The following is a 14,867-nucleotide window of genomic DNA, read 5'->3' as shown; positions in this document are numbered from 1 at the left end:
CTAACCCTAACCCTGACCCTAACCCTTAACCAAACCATACTTAACCCTAACCCTGACCCTAACCCTGACCCTAACCCTAACCCTAACCCTAACCCTAACCCTAACCCTTACCCTTAACCAAACCATACTTAACCCTAACCCTGACCCTAACCCTGACCCTAACCCTAACCCTAACCCTTAACCAAACCATACTTAACCCTAACCCTGACCCTAACCCTAACCCTAACCCTGACCCTAACCCTTAACCAAACCATACTTAACCCTAACCCTGACCCTAACCCTAACCCTAACCCTGACCCTAACCCTAACCCTAATCCCCCTTAACTAACCCTAACTTTACCCAAACCCCTAAATTCCATTGTCTAAACTAATGGTAAAAAAAAAAAGCATGTGCAAAAAAACGCATATATAAGCATGCCAATGCGCACATATGCTCACCATAGACTTATAATGGGTGTCTTGCTGTAAAAAAACGCATTGCGCGCATGCGTTTTTTTGAGGCAAATCGGACGCACAAAAAATGCAACAAGTTGCATTTTGTGCGCCCGAGCGCATACCTCAAAAAAACGCATGCGCGGTAAAACGCGTACAAACGCCTGTGTAAGCGCACATAAGCGCATCCCATGCAAAGTATAGGAAAAAAAAACGCATGCGCTATTTAGCGCAAAATTACGGCGAAAAAAAACGCAAATGTGAAACCAGCCTTAGACACTGTCAAAAACACACATTCTTGCCAAAAGCAAAAACGGGTAGAAATAATCACATTGGTAAAAGTAATGCTCATTAAACCAGCAATAGAATATGCTAACTAAGGCTAATTAAGCCAACAATATACGTTTGTGATCAAAATAAAGAAAAGCCACATGTTTCTGCCCGGGATCAAAACAGGGAACTTTCAGGAGGATGGCAAACAGGACAATCACTACACTACAGTAACCAGACAAGAGCGTTTACTGTGGTCATGGCAAGCATTAAAGATCAAGCACTCATTGTCAAAAGCGCTAGTTTGCAAGAGGAACGCTGTGTTTCTGCCCAGTTTCAAACTGAGGCCCTTTCACGTGTAAAGCGAACGTGATAACCACTACACTACAGAAACCAACCGATTCAAACAAACAAAAAATGCTGTGGTCATGGCAAGCAATAAAGAACAAGCACTGAAAGTCAAAAAGATCGTTGTCCAAGAGAAAAAGCTGTGTTTCTGCCCAGTTTCGAACTGGGGACCTTTCGCATGTGAGGCGAACGTGATAACCGCTACACTACAGAAACCAGATGCAAGCGCTTACTGTGGTGACAACAAGCAATCGAGATCAAGAACTGAAAGTCAAAAGCTTGGATACCAAAGGGTAACAGCGTGTTTCTGCCCAGTTTCGAACTGGGGACCTTTCGCGAGTTAGGCGAACGTGATAACCACTACACTACAGAAACCGGCTGCGGAAGGTTACTGTAGTCATGACGAGCCATCGAGAACAAAGACTCAACGTCAAAAGCTTTAATATCAATGCCTAATAATAATAATAATAATAAATTTTATTTTTATAGCACCGACATATTCCGCAGCACTTTACATTTCAGAGGGGATTTGTACAGACAATAGACATTACAGCATAACAATAATCACATACAGTAGATTATAACAAATACCAAGAGGAGTGAGGGCCCTGCTCGCAAGCTTACAGTCTATGAGGAAAGAGGTAGACACGAAAGGTGGGTGGTAACAGTTGCCCTGATTGTATGGACCAGCCATAATGTTAAGTGTGTAACAGTACAGACACAGAGGGCTAATGGATGCATAAAGCATGTGGGAACATGATGCTGGGAACCTGGTTATGGTAAAATTTTTGGCTCTGCCACACAGGGATAGGTTAGGTTAATGTGTTGAGGCGATAGGCCAGTCTGAATATATGCGTTTTCAGGACACGCTTAAAATTGTGGGGACTGGGGACTAATCGTATTGACCTGGGAAGTGCATTCCAAAGAATTGGCGCGGCACGTGTAAAGTCTTGGAGACGGGAGTGGGAGGTTCTGACTATTGAGGATACTAACCTCAGGTCATCAGCAGAACGGAGGGCGCGGGTAGGGTGGTATACTGAAACAAGGGAGGAGATGTAGGGTGGTGCTGAGCCATGGAGGGCTTTGTGGGTGAGGGTAATAAGTTTATACTGAATTCTGGAGTGGATGGGTAGCCAGTGTAATGACTGGCACAAGGTAGAGGCATCGGTGTAACGATTGGTGAGGAATATGATCCTGGCTGCAGCATTCAAGACAGATTGGAGAGGGGAGAGTTTTGTAAGAGGGAGACCGATTAGAAGAGAGTTACAATAGTCGAGACGAGAATGAATAAGAGAAACAGTAAGAGTTTTTGCAGAGTCAAAAGTAAGAAAAGGTCAAATTCTAGAAATGTTTTTGAGGTGCAGATGACAAGAGCGAGCCAGTGATCGAATGTGGGGGGCAAAGGAAAGCTCGGAATCAAGTATGACCCCAAGACAGCGGGCATGTTGCTGGGGAGTAATAGTGGAACCACAGACGGAAATGGCAATGTCGGGTGTAGGTACATTAGTAGCGGGAGGAAACACAAGGAGTTCAGTCTTTGATAGGTTCAGTTTCAGATATAGTGAGGACATGATATTAGACACAGCGTTTAGACAATCGCCAGTGTTTTCTAGAAAGGCTGGCGTGATGTCAGGAGAAGAAGCGTATAATTGGGTGTCATCAGCATAGAGATGGTACTGGAAACCAAATCTACTGATTGTTTGACCAATAGGGGCAGTGTACAAGGAGAAGAGGAGGGGGCCTAGAACCGATCCTTGAGGAACCCCAACAGTAAGAGGAAGGTGAGAGGAGGAGGAACCGGCAAAAGAAACAGTAAAGGAGCGGTCGGAGAGATAGGAGGAGAACCAGGAGAGAACGGTGTCCTTGAGGCCAATGGAACGGAGCATAGTGAGGAGGAGCTGATGATCCACAGTGTCGAATGCTGCAGAGAGATCCAAGAGAATTAGCATGGAGTAATGACCATTTGATTTAGCTGTTAGCAGATCATTAGAGACTTTAGTGAGGGCAGTTTCAGTGGAGTGTAAAGAGCGGAAACCGGATTGGAGAGGGTCGAGAACAGAGTTTTCTGAGAGATAGCGGATAAGACGGGAGTGGACCAGGCGTTCCAGGAGTTTAGAGATGAAGGGAAGATTAGAGACAGGTCTATAGTTAGCGGCACAATTTTGGTCGAGGGATGGTTTTTTAAGTAGTGGATGTATGATGGCATGCTTAAATGAGGAGGGAAAAATACCAGAAGAGAGAGAGAGGTTAAATATTTTAGTTAGGTGAGGGGTGACAGCAGGGGAAAGGGACTGGAGGAGATGTGACGGAAATGGGTCACTGGTGCAAGTAGTTGGGCGAGAAGATGCAAGGAGCCTGCTTACTTCTTCTTCTGTGACTGGTTCAAAATCAGAGAGTGAGTTAGATGCAGTGGGGGAGGGAGGACAGTGCATGGTATGAGGTGATTTGGAGATAATTTCCTGTCGGATCTGGTCAATTTTTTCTTTGAAGTAATTGGCCAGATCGTCAGCTCGGAGCTCAGTGGTTGGGGCCTGTACTCTTGGATTGAGTAGAGAATGAAAAGTGTCAAAGAGACGTTTCGGGTTATTGGACAGTGAGATGATGAGGGTGTTGAAATAGGTTTGTTTGGAGAGGTGAAGGGCAGTGTTGTATGTTCTAAGCATAAACTTAAAATGGATGAAATCTTCGTGTAGATTGGATTTTCTCCACAGACGTTCGGCGCACCTGGAGCACCGCTGCAGGAAACGTGTTTGCACCGTGTGCCAGGGTTGTCGCCGTCTGCGTTGTGGTGTTCTATTTATAGGGGGTGCAAATTCATCCAGGGCAGTTTGAAGTGTTTCATTGTAATGCTTCAAAGCAGAATCAGGACATGAGAGGGAGGAGATAGGGGCCAATATAGACTGCAAGTTCTTCAGAAGTTTCTGGGTGTTAATGGCCTGTGTGCTCTATAAGTCTGGACAGTGGGGGTGACCTGAGCAGCCTGGCAGTTCTTTATAGAGAATGAAAGAAGATTGTGGTCAGAGAGCGGGAGAGGGGAGTTTGCAAAATCATCCACTGCACAAAGCCGAGAGAAGACCAAGTCGAGGGAGTTTCCGTCTTCATGCGTTGGAGAATTAGTAAGCTGCGAAAGGCCAAATGAGGAGGTTAGAGATAAAAGGTGAGTAGCAGATGGGGAGAGGGGAAGAGCAATGGGGATGTTGAAATCTCCCATGATGAGGGTAGGGATGTCACAGGAGAGAAAATGTGGAAGCCAAGTGGCAAAATGATCCAGGAACTGATGGGAGGGGCCGGGAGGACGATATACCACCGCCACTCGCATGGAGAAGGGGGTGTAGAGTCTGACGGCATGGACCTCAAAAGAAGGGAAGACAAGTGAGGGTAGTTGAGGGATAACCTGAAAGGTACATTTTGGTGATAGGAGCAGACCAACGCCTCCACCAGCTCTATTGTCTGATCTTGGGGTATGAGAGAAGTGTAGCCCCCCGTATGAAAGAGCAGCAGCAGCGGTAGTATCTGACTGCTGGATCCAGGTTTCAGTAAGAGCCAGAAGGTTAAGAGAATTAGAAAGGAAGAAGTCATGAATGAAGGAGAGTTTGTTACACACTGAGCGAGAATTCCAAAGTGCACAATTAAGAGAGACAGATGGCATGCAGGGAATATTAATAAGATTAGAGGGGTTTCTGAGTGTAGCAGTGGGGGGGTTTGACTTTCTATAACATGGGGGACCAGGGTTGGGAGCAATGTCTCCTGCAACTAGGAGAAGGAGGATAGAAAGAGTGAGCAGATGGTTAAGTGATTTGTGAGAGCGTCTCTGGTGTTGAATGGTGGGACTGGCTGGATCTGTGCAATTTAACAATGTGAAAAGAGCATGAGTGCTATACATAGGAGAGGAAAGGAGCGATGGGCCAATATGGATGGAGTGTGGAGAGTTAATGCCAGGGCGGTGGATGTGTGTGAATGCAGCGGCCAGGATATAAATTACACAAATGCATATGGTATATATTTGTTGTACTCCAAATGTACAGAGAGTAGATGTATATAAATGTCTTACCTGTCTCCTGCCCTGTTTAACTTCCATGTTATAACTGCCAGAAGTACTTTGATACATGTACTTCGATAACATGTGCATAAATGCCACCCCTGCATAAATGCTCCCCCTAGCTATGTCTGAATATATAGGAGGTTAAGGCTAAGTTTTTTTTTTTTTTTTTGGCTCTCTCTTCTCGTTAATCAATCACACTAAATTGAGACACCAGGACCCAATAAAATGTTGTGGTCAAATAAACACATGTCCAGCACTACATGGATCATAAAGCACTTTGAAAAGTTTCTTGACCTCACAACATAAGGGGACAAGCAGAGTAAGTTGAAAACACTATATACCAGATATAAGCTTGCAGAGTTGAAAACACATAGATAGCATTCAGGATTAACTGCTTGCTGACATTGAATGGAGACACAGGAGTGGATTCAGAGCAGAGATTGGAAAAGCTGGTTACCAGATATAAGCTTGCAGAGTTGAAAACACATAGATAGCATTCAGGATTAACTGCTTGCTGACATTGAATGGAGACACAGGAGTGGATTCAGAGCAGAGATTGGAAAAGCTGGTTACCAGATATAAGCTTGCAGAGTTGAAAACACATAGATAGCATTCAGGATTAACTGCTTGCTGACATTGAATGGAGACACAGGAGTGGATTCAGAGCAGAGATTGGAAAAGCTGGTTACCAGATATAAGCTTGCAGAGTTGAAAACACATAGATAGCATTCAGGATTAACTGCTTGCTGACATTGAATGGAGACACAGGAGTGGATTCAGAGCAGAGATTGGAAAAGCTGGTTACCTGTATGAAGAGAATAGAGATGCGTGTCACATTCATCCATGTTATAACTGCCAGAAGTACTTTGATACATGTACTTCGATAACATGTGCATAAATGCCACCCCTGCTATGTCATGCTTCCATCCAGTTTCGAACTAGGGACCGTTCACGTGTGAGGTGAACATGACAACCACTACACTTCAGAAACTCCATGCAAAGCTAAAGATGTTTAACCCCTTCACGACCTATGACGCCTACGTAGGCGTCATGAAAAGCAGTGCCCAAACAACCTATGACGCCTACGTAGGCGTCATGCTATAAATAGCCCCCCTGCGGGTCGAGTGACCGGGGTCACTGAAAGGTCACCCGACCCGCACACAAAGGACCCTTCAGAGTTAACACCTGGGGGTGTGGCTTAGCCCCCACGTGCCTACGATCGCTCTGATTGGCTGTTAAAAGTGAAACTGCCAATCAGAGCGATTGTAATATTTCACCAATGAAAATTGGTGAAATATTACAATCCAGCCATGGCCGATGCTGAAATAGCATCGGACATGGCTGGACACCGAGACCCGACCCCCCCCACACCGACTGACGGCACCGATCGGCTGCCGCCACCTTCTGACGGCACCGATCGGCACCCGCCGTCATGATCTGCCCCCCCGCCTTCTCTCCGCCCCCCCTGCCCTCCGATCATCCCCTCTCACCCTCCGATCACCCCCTCACCCTCCTTTGTGCCTCCGATCTCCCGCTATCCGTCCCGGTGTCCTGCCGTCCAGCGTCATGGGCGCCGCCATCTTGCAAGATGGCGGGCGCATGCGCAGTGCGCCGAATCGAATCTGCAACGCTGCAGATTCATTTATTTTGATCACTATGATAAACTTTCATAGTGATCAAAATAAATAAAAAGTAAATCACCGCCCCCTTTATCACCCCCATAGGTAGGGACAAATAATAAAATATATATTTTTTTTTTTCCATTAGAGTTAGGTCCAGGGCTAGGGTTAGGGCTAGGGTTAGGGTTAGGGTTAGGGTTAGGGTTGGACTAAGGGTTAGGGTTGGACTAGGGGTTAGGGTTGGACTAGGGGTTAGGGTTGGACTAAGGGTTAGGGTTGGACTAAGGGTTAGGGTTGGACTAAGGGTTAGGGTTGAATTTAGGGTTAGGGTTGAATTTAGGGTTAGGGTTGGAATTGGGATTAGGGTTGGGGTTGGGATTACGGTTAGGCTTGTGGTTAGAGTTAGAGTTGGGATTTCGTTAGGGGTGTGTTGGGATTAGGGTTGTGGTTAGGGTTATGATTAGGGTTGGGATTAGGGTTAGGGGTGTGTTGGCGTTAGTGTTGGAGATAGAATTGAGGGGTTTCCACTGTTTAGGCACATCAGGGGCTCTCCAAACGCGACATGGAGCCACCATTTATTACAGCCAATTTTGCGTTCAAAAAGTCAAACGGTGCTCCCTCCATTTCGAGCCCCGACGTGTGCCCAAACAGTGGTGTACCCCCACTTATGGGGTATCGGGGTACTCAGGAAAAATTGCACAACAACTTTAGGGGTCTAATTTCTCCTGTTACCCTTGGGAAAATAAAAAATAGTGGGCTAAAAATCACTTTTTGAGGAAAAAAAATATTTTTTTATTTTCACAGCTCTGCGTTATAAACTTCTGTGAAGCACTTGGGGGTTCAACGTGCTCACCACACATCTAGATAAGTTCCTTGGGGGGTCTAGTTTCCAAAATGGGGTCACTTGTGGGGGGTTTCCACTGTTTAGGTACATCAGGGGCTCTGCAAACGTAACATGACGCCCACAGACCATTCCATCAAGTCGGCATTTCAAAGCGTCACTACTTCCCTTCCGAGCCCCAACGTGTGCCCAAACAGTGGTCCCCCCATATATGGGGTACCAGCATACTCAGGACAACCTGGACAACAACTTTTGGGGTCCAATTTATCCTGTTACCCTTGTGAAAATAAAAAATAGTGGGCTAAAAATCACTTTTTGAGGAAAAAAAAATATTTTTTTATTTTCACAGCTCTGCGTTATAAACTTCTGTGAAGCACTTGGGGGTTCAAAGTGCTGACCTCACATCTAGATTAGTTCCTTAGGTGATATAGTTTCCAAAATGGGGTCACTTGTGGGGGGTTTCCACTGTTTAGGTACATCAGGGGCTCTGCAAATGTAGCATGACGCCCACAGACCATTCCATCAAGTCTTCATTTCAAAGCATCACTACTTCCCTTCCGAGCCCCAACGTGTGCCCAAACAGTGGTCCCCCCCCACTTATGGGGTACCAGCGTACTCAGGACACACTGGACAACAACTTTTGGGGTCCAATTTATCCTGTTACCCTTGTGAAAATAAAAAATAGTGGACTAAAAATAATTTTTTGAGGGAAAAAAAATATTTTTTTATTTTCACGGCTCTGCGTTATAAACTTCTGTGAAGCACTTGGGGGTTCAACGTGCTCACCACACATCTATATTAGTTTCTTGGGTGATCTAGTTTCCAAAATGGGGTCATTTGTGGGGGGTTTCCACTGTTTAGGTACATCAGGGGCTCTGCAAACATAACATGACGCCCACAGACCATTCCATCAAGTCGGCATTTCAAAACGTCACTACTAGTGTTGAGCATTCCGATACCGCAAGTATCGGGTATCGGCCGATATTTGCTGTATCGGAATTCCAATACCGACTTCCGATATTTTTTCAATATCGGAATTCGGCATCGGAATCGGAAGTTCAGTTGATTGACGGCCTGACGTCATCATGATGCGCGGTGTGTGCGCATCATGATGCGCCGTCATTTCGGGCCTTCCGGGGGTCTCTGCCGGCCTGCCGGGGGGCTGTGCCGGCCTGCCGGGGGGCTGTGTGGACTGCCCGGGGTCTGTACCGGCCTGCCGGGGGGCTGTGCCGGCCTGCCGGTGGTCTGTGCACCCTGTGGGGGTCTGTACCGGCCTGCCGGGGGGCTGTGCCGGCCTGCCGGGGGGCTGTGCTGATGTCCGGGGGTCTGTGCAAGCATCGTCCGATGGGACTACAAGTCCCATCGGGCGATGCCTGCTACCATGACAGTGATTGACACATTAGCCAATGATGGGACAGTAGTAGTCCCATCATCCGGCTAATGTGTTAAATGTTAAAAAAAAAAAATAAAAATAAAAAAAAAAAATACTACATACATACTACATGCATGCTACATACATACTACATGCTACATACATACTACATATATACTACATACATACTACATACATGCTACATACATACTACATGCATGCTACATACATACTACATGCTACATACATACTACATGCATGCAACATACATACTACATATATACTACATACATGCTACATACATACTGCATGCTACATACATACTACATACATACTACATACATACTACATGCATGCTACATACATACTACATATATACTACATGCATGCTACATACATACTACATGCTACATACAAACTACATATATACTACATACATACTACATACATGCTACATACATACTGCATGCTACATACATACTACATACATACTACATACATACTACATGCATGCTACATACATACTACATGCATGCTACATACATACTACATGCATGCTACATGCATGCTACATACATACTACATGCTACATACATACCACATACATACTACATACATACTACATACTACATATATACTACATGCATGCTACATACATACTACATGCTACATACATACCACATACATACTACATACATACTACATACTACATATATACTACATGCATGCTACATACATACTACATGCTACATACATACCACATACATACTACATACATACTACATATATACTACATACATGCTACATACATACTACATGCTACATACATACCACATACATACTACATACATGCTACATATATACTACATGCATGCTACATACATACTACATATATACTACATGCATGCTACATACATACTACATGCTACATGCATGCTACATACATACTACATACATACTACATGCTACATACATACCACATATATACTACATACATACAATACATTCATACAATACATACATAGACATACAGTACATATAACATAGAGTAACATACTTACCAATACTTGTCACATTGTTCCCCGAAGCCATTGTCTTTTCCGGAATAAATATTAACATAACAAACCACAAAAATACTCACCCACGATCCGAAGCAGTCCACGAGTGTGTCCCACGACGATCTTGGGTAGAGAACTGCAGCATCAGATGATGCTGCCGTTCTCTACGGGCTGCAGGAATCCAATGACGGAAGGTAGGTATCCTTCCGCACTGTATTCCTCCGCCACTTAAAAAAAAAAAAGTCCCTAGTCTCACTTTATGCCATTGCTGCGTGGGAATTTCCCACACAGCAATGGTATAAAGTGAGACTAGGGACTTTTTTTTTTTTAAGTGGCGGAGGAATACAGTGCGGAAGGATACCTACCTTCCGTCATTGGATTCCTGCAGCCCGTAGAGAACGGCAGCAACAGCTGATGCTGCAGTTCTCTACCCAAGATCGTCGTGGGACACACTCGTGGACTGCTTCGGATCGTGGGTGAGTATTTTTGTGGTTTGTTATGTTAATATTTATTCCGGAAAAGACAATGGCTTCGGGGAACAATGTGACAAGTATTGGTAAGTATGTTACTCTATGTTATATGTACTGTATGTCTATGTATGTATTGTATGAATGTATTGTATGTATGTAGTATATATGTGGTATGTATGTAGCATGTAGTATGTATGTAGTATGTATGTAGCATGCATGTAGCATGTAGTATGTATGTAGCATGCATGTAGTATATATGTAGTATGTATGTAGCATGCATGTAGTATATATGTAGCATGTATGTAGTATGTATGTGGTATGTATGTAGCATGTAGTATGTATGTAGCATATATGTAGTATGTATGTAGCATGTAGTATGTATGTAGTATGTATGTAGTATGTATGTGGTATGTATGTAGCATGTAGTATGTATGTAGCATGCATGTAGTATATATGTAGTATGTATGTAGCATGTAGTATGTATGTAGTATGTATGTAGTATGTATGTGGTATGTATGTAGCATGTAGTATGTATGTAGCATGCATGTAGTATATATGTAGCATGTAGTATGTATGTAGTATGTATGTGGTATGTATGTAGCATGTAGTATGTATGTAGCATGCATGTAGCATGCATGTAGTATGTATGTAGCATGCATGTAGTATGTATGTAGCATGCATGTAGTATGTATGTAGTATGTATGTAGTATGCATGTAGCATGCAGTATGTATGTAGCATGTATGTAGTATGTATGTAGTATATATGTAGTATGTATGTAGCATGTAGTATGTATGTAGCATGCATGTAGTATATATGTAGTTTGTATGTAGCATGCATGTAGTATGTATGTAGTATGTATGTAGTATGTATGTATCATGCAGTATGTATGTAGCATGTATGTAGTATATATGTAGTATGTATGTAGCATGTAGTATGTATGTAGCATGCATGTAGTATGTATGTAGTATTTTTTTTTTTTTTTTTTTTAACATTTAACACATTAGCCGGATGATGGGACTACTACTGTCCCATCATTGGCTAATGTGTCAATCACTGTCATGGTAGCAGGCATCGCCCGATGGGACTTGTAGTCCCATCGGACGATGCCTGCACAGACCCCCGGAGCCTGCACAGCCCCCCGGCAGGCCGGCACAGCCCCCCGGCAGGCCGGCACAGCCCCCCGAAGCCTGCACAGCCCCCCGGCAGGCCGGCACAGCCCCCCGGCAGGCCGGCACAGACCACCGGCAGGCCGGCACAGACCACCGGAGCCTGCACAGACCCCCTGGCAGGCCGGCACAGCCCCCCGAAAGGCCCGTACAGACCCCAGAGAGGCTGTACAAGGGCAGGAAAGGGTTTTTCTTATTCCGATACCGGAAGTCCCATAGACTTGAATGGGACTTCCGGTATCGGAATCGGCGATACCGATACTTTTTTTAAAGATCGGCTGATACCATCCGATACGATACTTTGAAGTATCGGACGGTATCGCTCAACTCTAGTCACTACTTCCCTTCTGAGCCCCAACGTGTGCCCAAACAGTGGTCCCCCCATATATGTGGTACCAGCGTACTCAGGACAAGCTGGACAACAACTTTTGGGGTCCAATTTATCCTGTTACCTTTGTGAAAATAAAAAATAGCAGGCTAAAAATTTATTTTTTGAGGGAAAAAAATATTTTTATTTTAACGGCTCTGCGTTATAAACTTCTGTGTAGCACCTGGGGGTTCAAAGTGCTCACTATGCATCTAGATAAGTTCCTTAGGGGGTCTAGTTTCCAAAATGGGGTCATTTGTGGGGGAGCTCCAAAGTTTACGCACACAGGGGCTCTGCAAACACAACATGGTGTCCGCTAACGATTGGAGCTAATTTTCCATTCAAAAAGTCAAATGACGCTCCTTCCCTTCTGAGTCATGCCGTGCGCTCAAACAGTGGTTTTCCCCCACATATGGGGTACCAGTGTACTCAGGACAAACTGGACAACAACTTTTGGGGTCCAATTTATCCTGTTACCCTTGGGAAAATAAAAAATAGCGGGCTAAAAAATCATTTTTGAGGAAAAAAAAATATTTTTTTATTTTCACTGCTCTGCGTTATAAACTTCTGTGAAGCACTTGGGGGTTCAAAGTGCTCATCACACATCTAGATAAGTTCCTTCGGGGGTCTAGTTTCCAAAATGGGGTCACTTGTGGGGGAGCTCCAATGTTTAGGCACACAGGGCCTCTCCAAATGCGACATGGTGTCCGCTAACGATTGGAGCTAATTTTCCAATCAAAAAGTCACATGGCGCTCCTTCCCTTCCTGGCCTTGCGGTGCGCCCAAACAGTGGTTTATGACCACATATGAGATATTGATGTACTCAGAAGAAATTGCCCAACAAATTTTAGGATCCATTTTATCCTGTTGCCCATGTGAAAATGAAAAAACTGAGGCCAAATAAAATTTTTGTGAAAAAAAAAGTACTTTTTTTTTTTACAGATCAATTTGTGAAGCATCTGGGGGTTCAAAGTGCATACTATGCATCTAGATAAGTTCTTTGGAGGGTCTAGTTTCCAAAATGGGCTCACTTGTGGGGGAGCTCCAATGTTTAGGAACACAGGTACTCTTAAAACAAGACATGGCAACCACTAAACATTCAAGCATATTTTACATTCATAAAGTAAAATGGCGCTCCTTGCCTTCTGAGCCCTGCCGTGCGCCCAAACAGTGGTTTATGACCACATATGAGGTATCAGTGTACTCAGGAGAAATTGACCAACAAATTTTAGGATACATTTTATCCTGTTACCCATGTGAAAATGAAAAAACTGATGCTAAAATAAAATTTTGGTTGGAAAAATTAAAATGTCCATTTTTTCATTCCATGTTGCTTTAGTTCCTGTGAAGCACCTGAAGGGTTAATAATCTTCTTGAATATAGTTTTGAGTAGCTTGAGGGGTGCAGTTTTTAGAATGGTGACACTTTTGGGTATTTTCTGCCATATAGAACCCTCAAAGTGACTTCAAATGTGAGGTGGTCCCTAAAAAAAATGGTTTTGTAAATTTTGTTGTAAAAATGAGAAATTGCTGGTCAACTTTTAACCCTTATAACTTCCTAACGAAAAAAAATGTTGTTTCCAAAATTGTGCTGATGTAAAGTAGACATGTGGGAAATGTTATTTATTAACTATTTTGTGACACATAACTCTCTGGTTTAACAGAATAAAAATTCAAAATTTGAAAATTGCAAAATTTTCAAAATTTTTGCCAAATTTCCATTTTTTTCACAAATAAACGCAAAAATTATTGACCTAAATATACCACTATCATGAAGCCCAATATGTCACGAAAAAACAATCTCGGAATCGCTAGGATGCGTTGAAGCGTTCCTGAGTTATTACCTCATAAAGGGACATTGGTCAGAATTGCAAAAAATGGCCAGGTCATTAAGGTCAAAATAGGCTGGGTCATGAAGGGGTTAAACATGCTGAAATGAACTTGAAAAAGAAAAAAACATCCAGCCAAAGTCAAGAGGTCTTCCTCTATGTCTGAAGACAGGACAAAGTGCATTTTGCAACACAGGAACCTTTCATTTGTCAGGCTATTGGAGAAAAAGAACAAACAGGGAAACAAAACCATGCTCCACAAAACATTCTCATGCCTTTGTCCAAAAGCCAAAAAGAAAAAGCACCTAGATGCCTGCTTTCGCACCTTGATCCTATCAGGTGTTACTTGAATTAGGAACACTTAGACACTGTCAAAAACACACATGCTTGCCAAAAGCAAAAACGGGTAGAAATAATCACATTGGTAAAAGTAATGCTCATTAAACCAGCAATAGAATATTCTAACTAAGGCTAATTAAGCCAACAATATACGTTTGTGATCAAAATAAAGAAAAGCCACATGTTTCTGCCCGGGATCAAAACAGGGAACTTTCAGGAGGATGGCAAACAGGACAATCACTACACTACAGTAACCAGACAAGAGCGTTTACTGTGGTCATGGCAAGCATTAAAGATCAAGCACTCATTGTCAAAAGCGCTAGTTTGCAAGAGGAACGCTGTGTTTCTGCCCAGTTTCGAACTGAGGACCTTTCGCGTGTAAAGCAAACGTGATAACCGCTACACTACAGAAACCAACCGATTCAAACAAACAAAAAATGCTGTGGTCATGGCAAGCAATAAAGAACAAGCACTGAAAGTCAAAAAGATCATTTTCCAAGAGAAAAAGCTGTGTTTCTGCCCAGTTTCGAACTGGGGACCTTTCGCGTGTGAGGCAAACGTGATAACCGCTACACTACAGCAACCGGATGCAAGCGCTTACTGTGGTGACACCAAGCAATCGAGATCAAGAACTGAAAGTCAAAAGCTTGGATACCAAAGGGTAACAGCGTGATTCTGCCCAGTTTTGAACTGGGGACCTTTTGCGTGTGAGGC

General features: G+C 43.7%; 4 non-coding genes across 4 annotated transcripts; all 4 read right to left on the bottom strand.

Annotated features, from left to right (window-relative positions):
- Positions 1–1,023: 1,023 nt before the first annotated feature.
- On the bottom strand, positions 1,024–1,096 carry TRNAV-UAC (transfer RNA valine (anticodon UAC)). The gene has a single exon. It is a non-coding gene; the product is annotated as a tRNA-Val (tRNA).
- A 97-nt stretch (positions 1,097–1,193) lies between these two features.
- Positions 1,194–1,266, bottom strand: TRNAV-CAC (transfer RNA valine (anticodon CAC)). The gene has a single exon. It is a non-coding gene; the product is annotated as a tRNA-Val (tRNA).
- An 86-nt stretch (positions 1,267–1,352) lies between these two features.
- Positions 1,353–1,425, bottom strand: TRNAV-AAC (transfer RNA valine (anticodon AAC)). The gene has a single exon. It is a non-coding gene; the product is annotated as a tRNA-Val (tRNA).
- Positions 1,426–14,494: 13,069 nt separating this feature from the next.
- On the bottom strand, positions 14,495–14,567 carry TRNAV-UAC (transfer RNA valine (anticodon UAC)). The gene has a single exon. It is a non-coding gene; the product is annotated as a tRNA-Val (tRNA).
- Positions 14,568–14,867: the final 300 nt, after the last annotated feature.

This window comes from Dendrobates tinctorius, unplaced genomic scaffold (genome assembly GCF_039654945.1).
Source record: "Dendrobates tinctorius isolate UK_male_01 unplaced genomic scaffold, ASM3965494v1 ptg000332l, whole genome shotgun sequence".
In the NCBI taxonomy this organism is placed as follows: domain Eukaryota; kingdom Metazoa; phylum Chordata; class Amphibia; order Anura; family Dendrobatidae; genus Dendrobates; species Dendrobates tinctorius.
The sequence above is the reverse complement of the archived record's forward strand: the minus strand, read 5'-3'. Positions and strand labels throughout refer to the sequence as shown.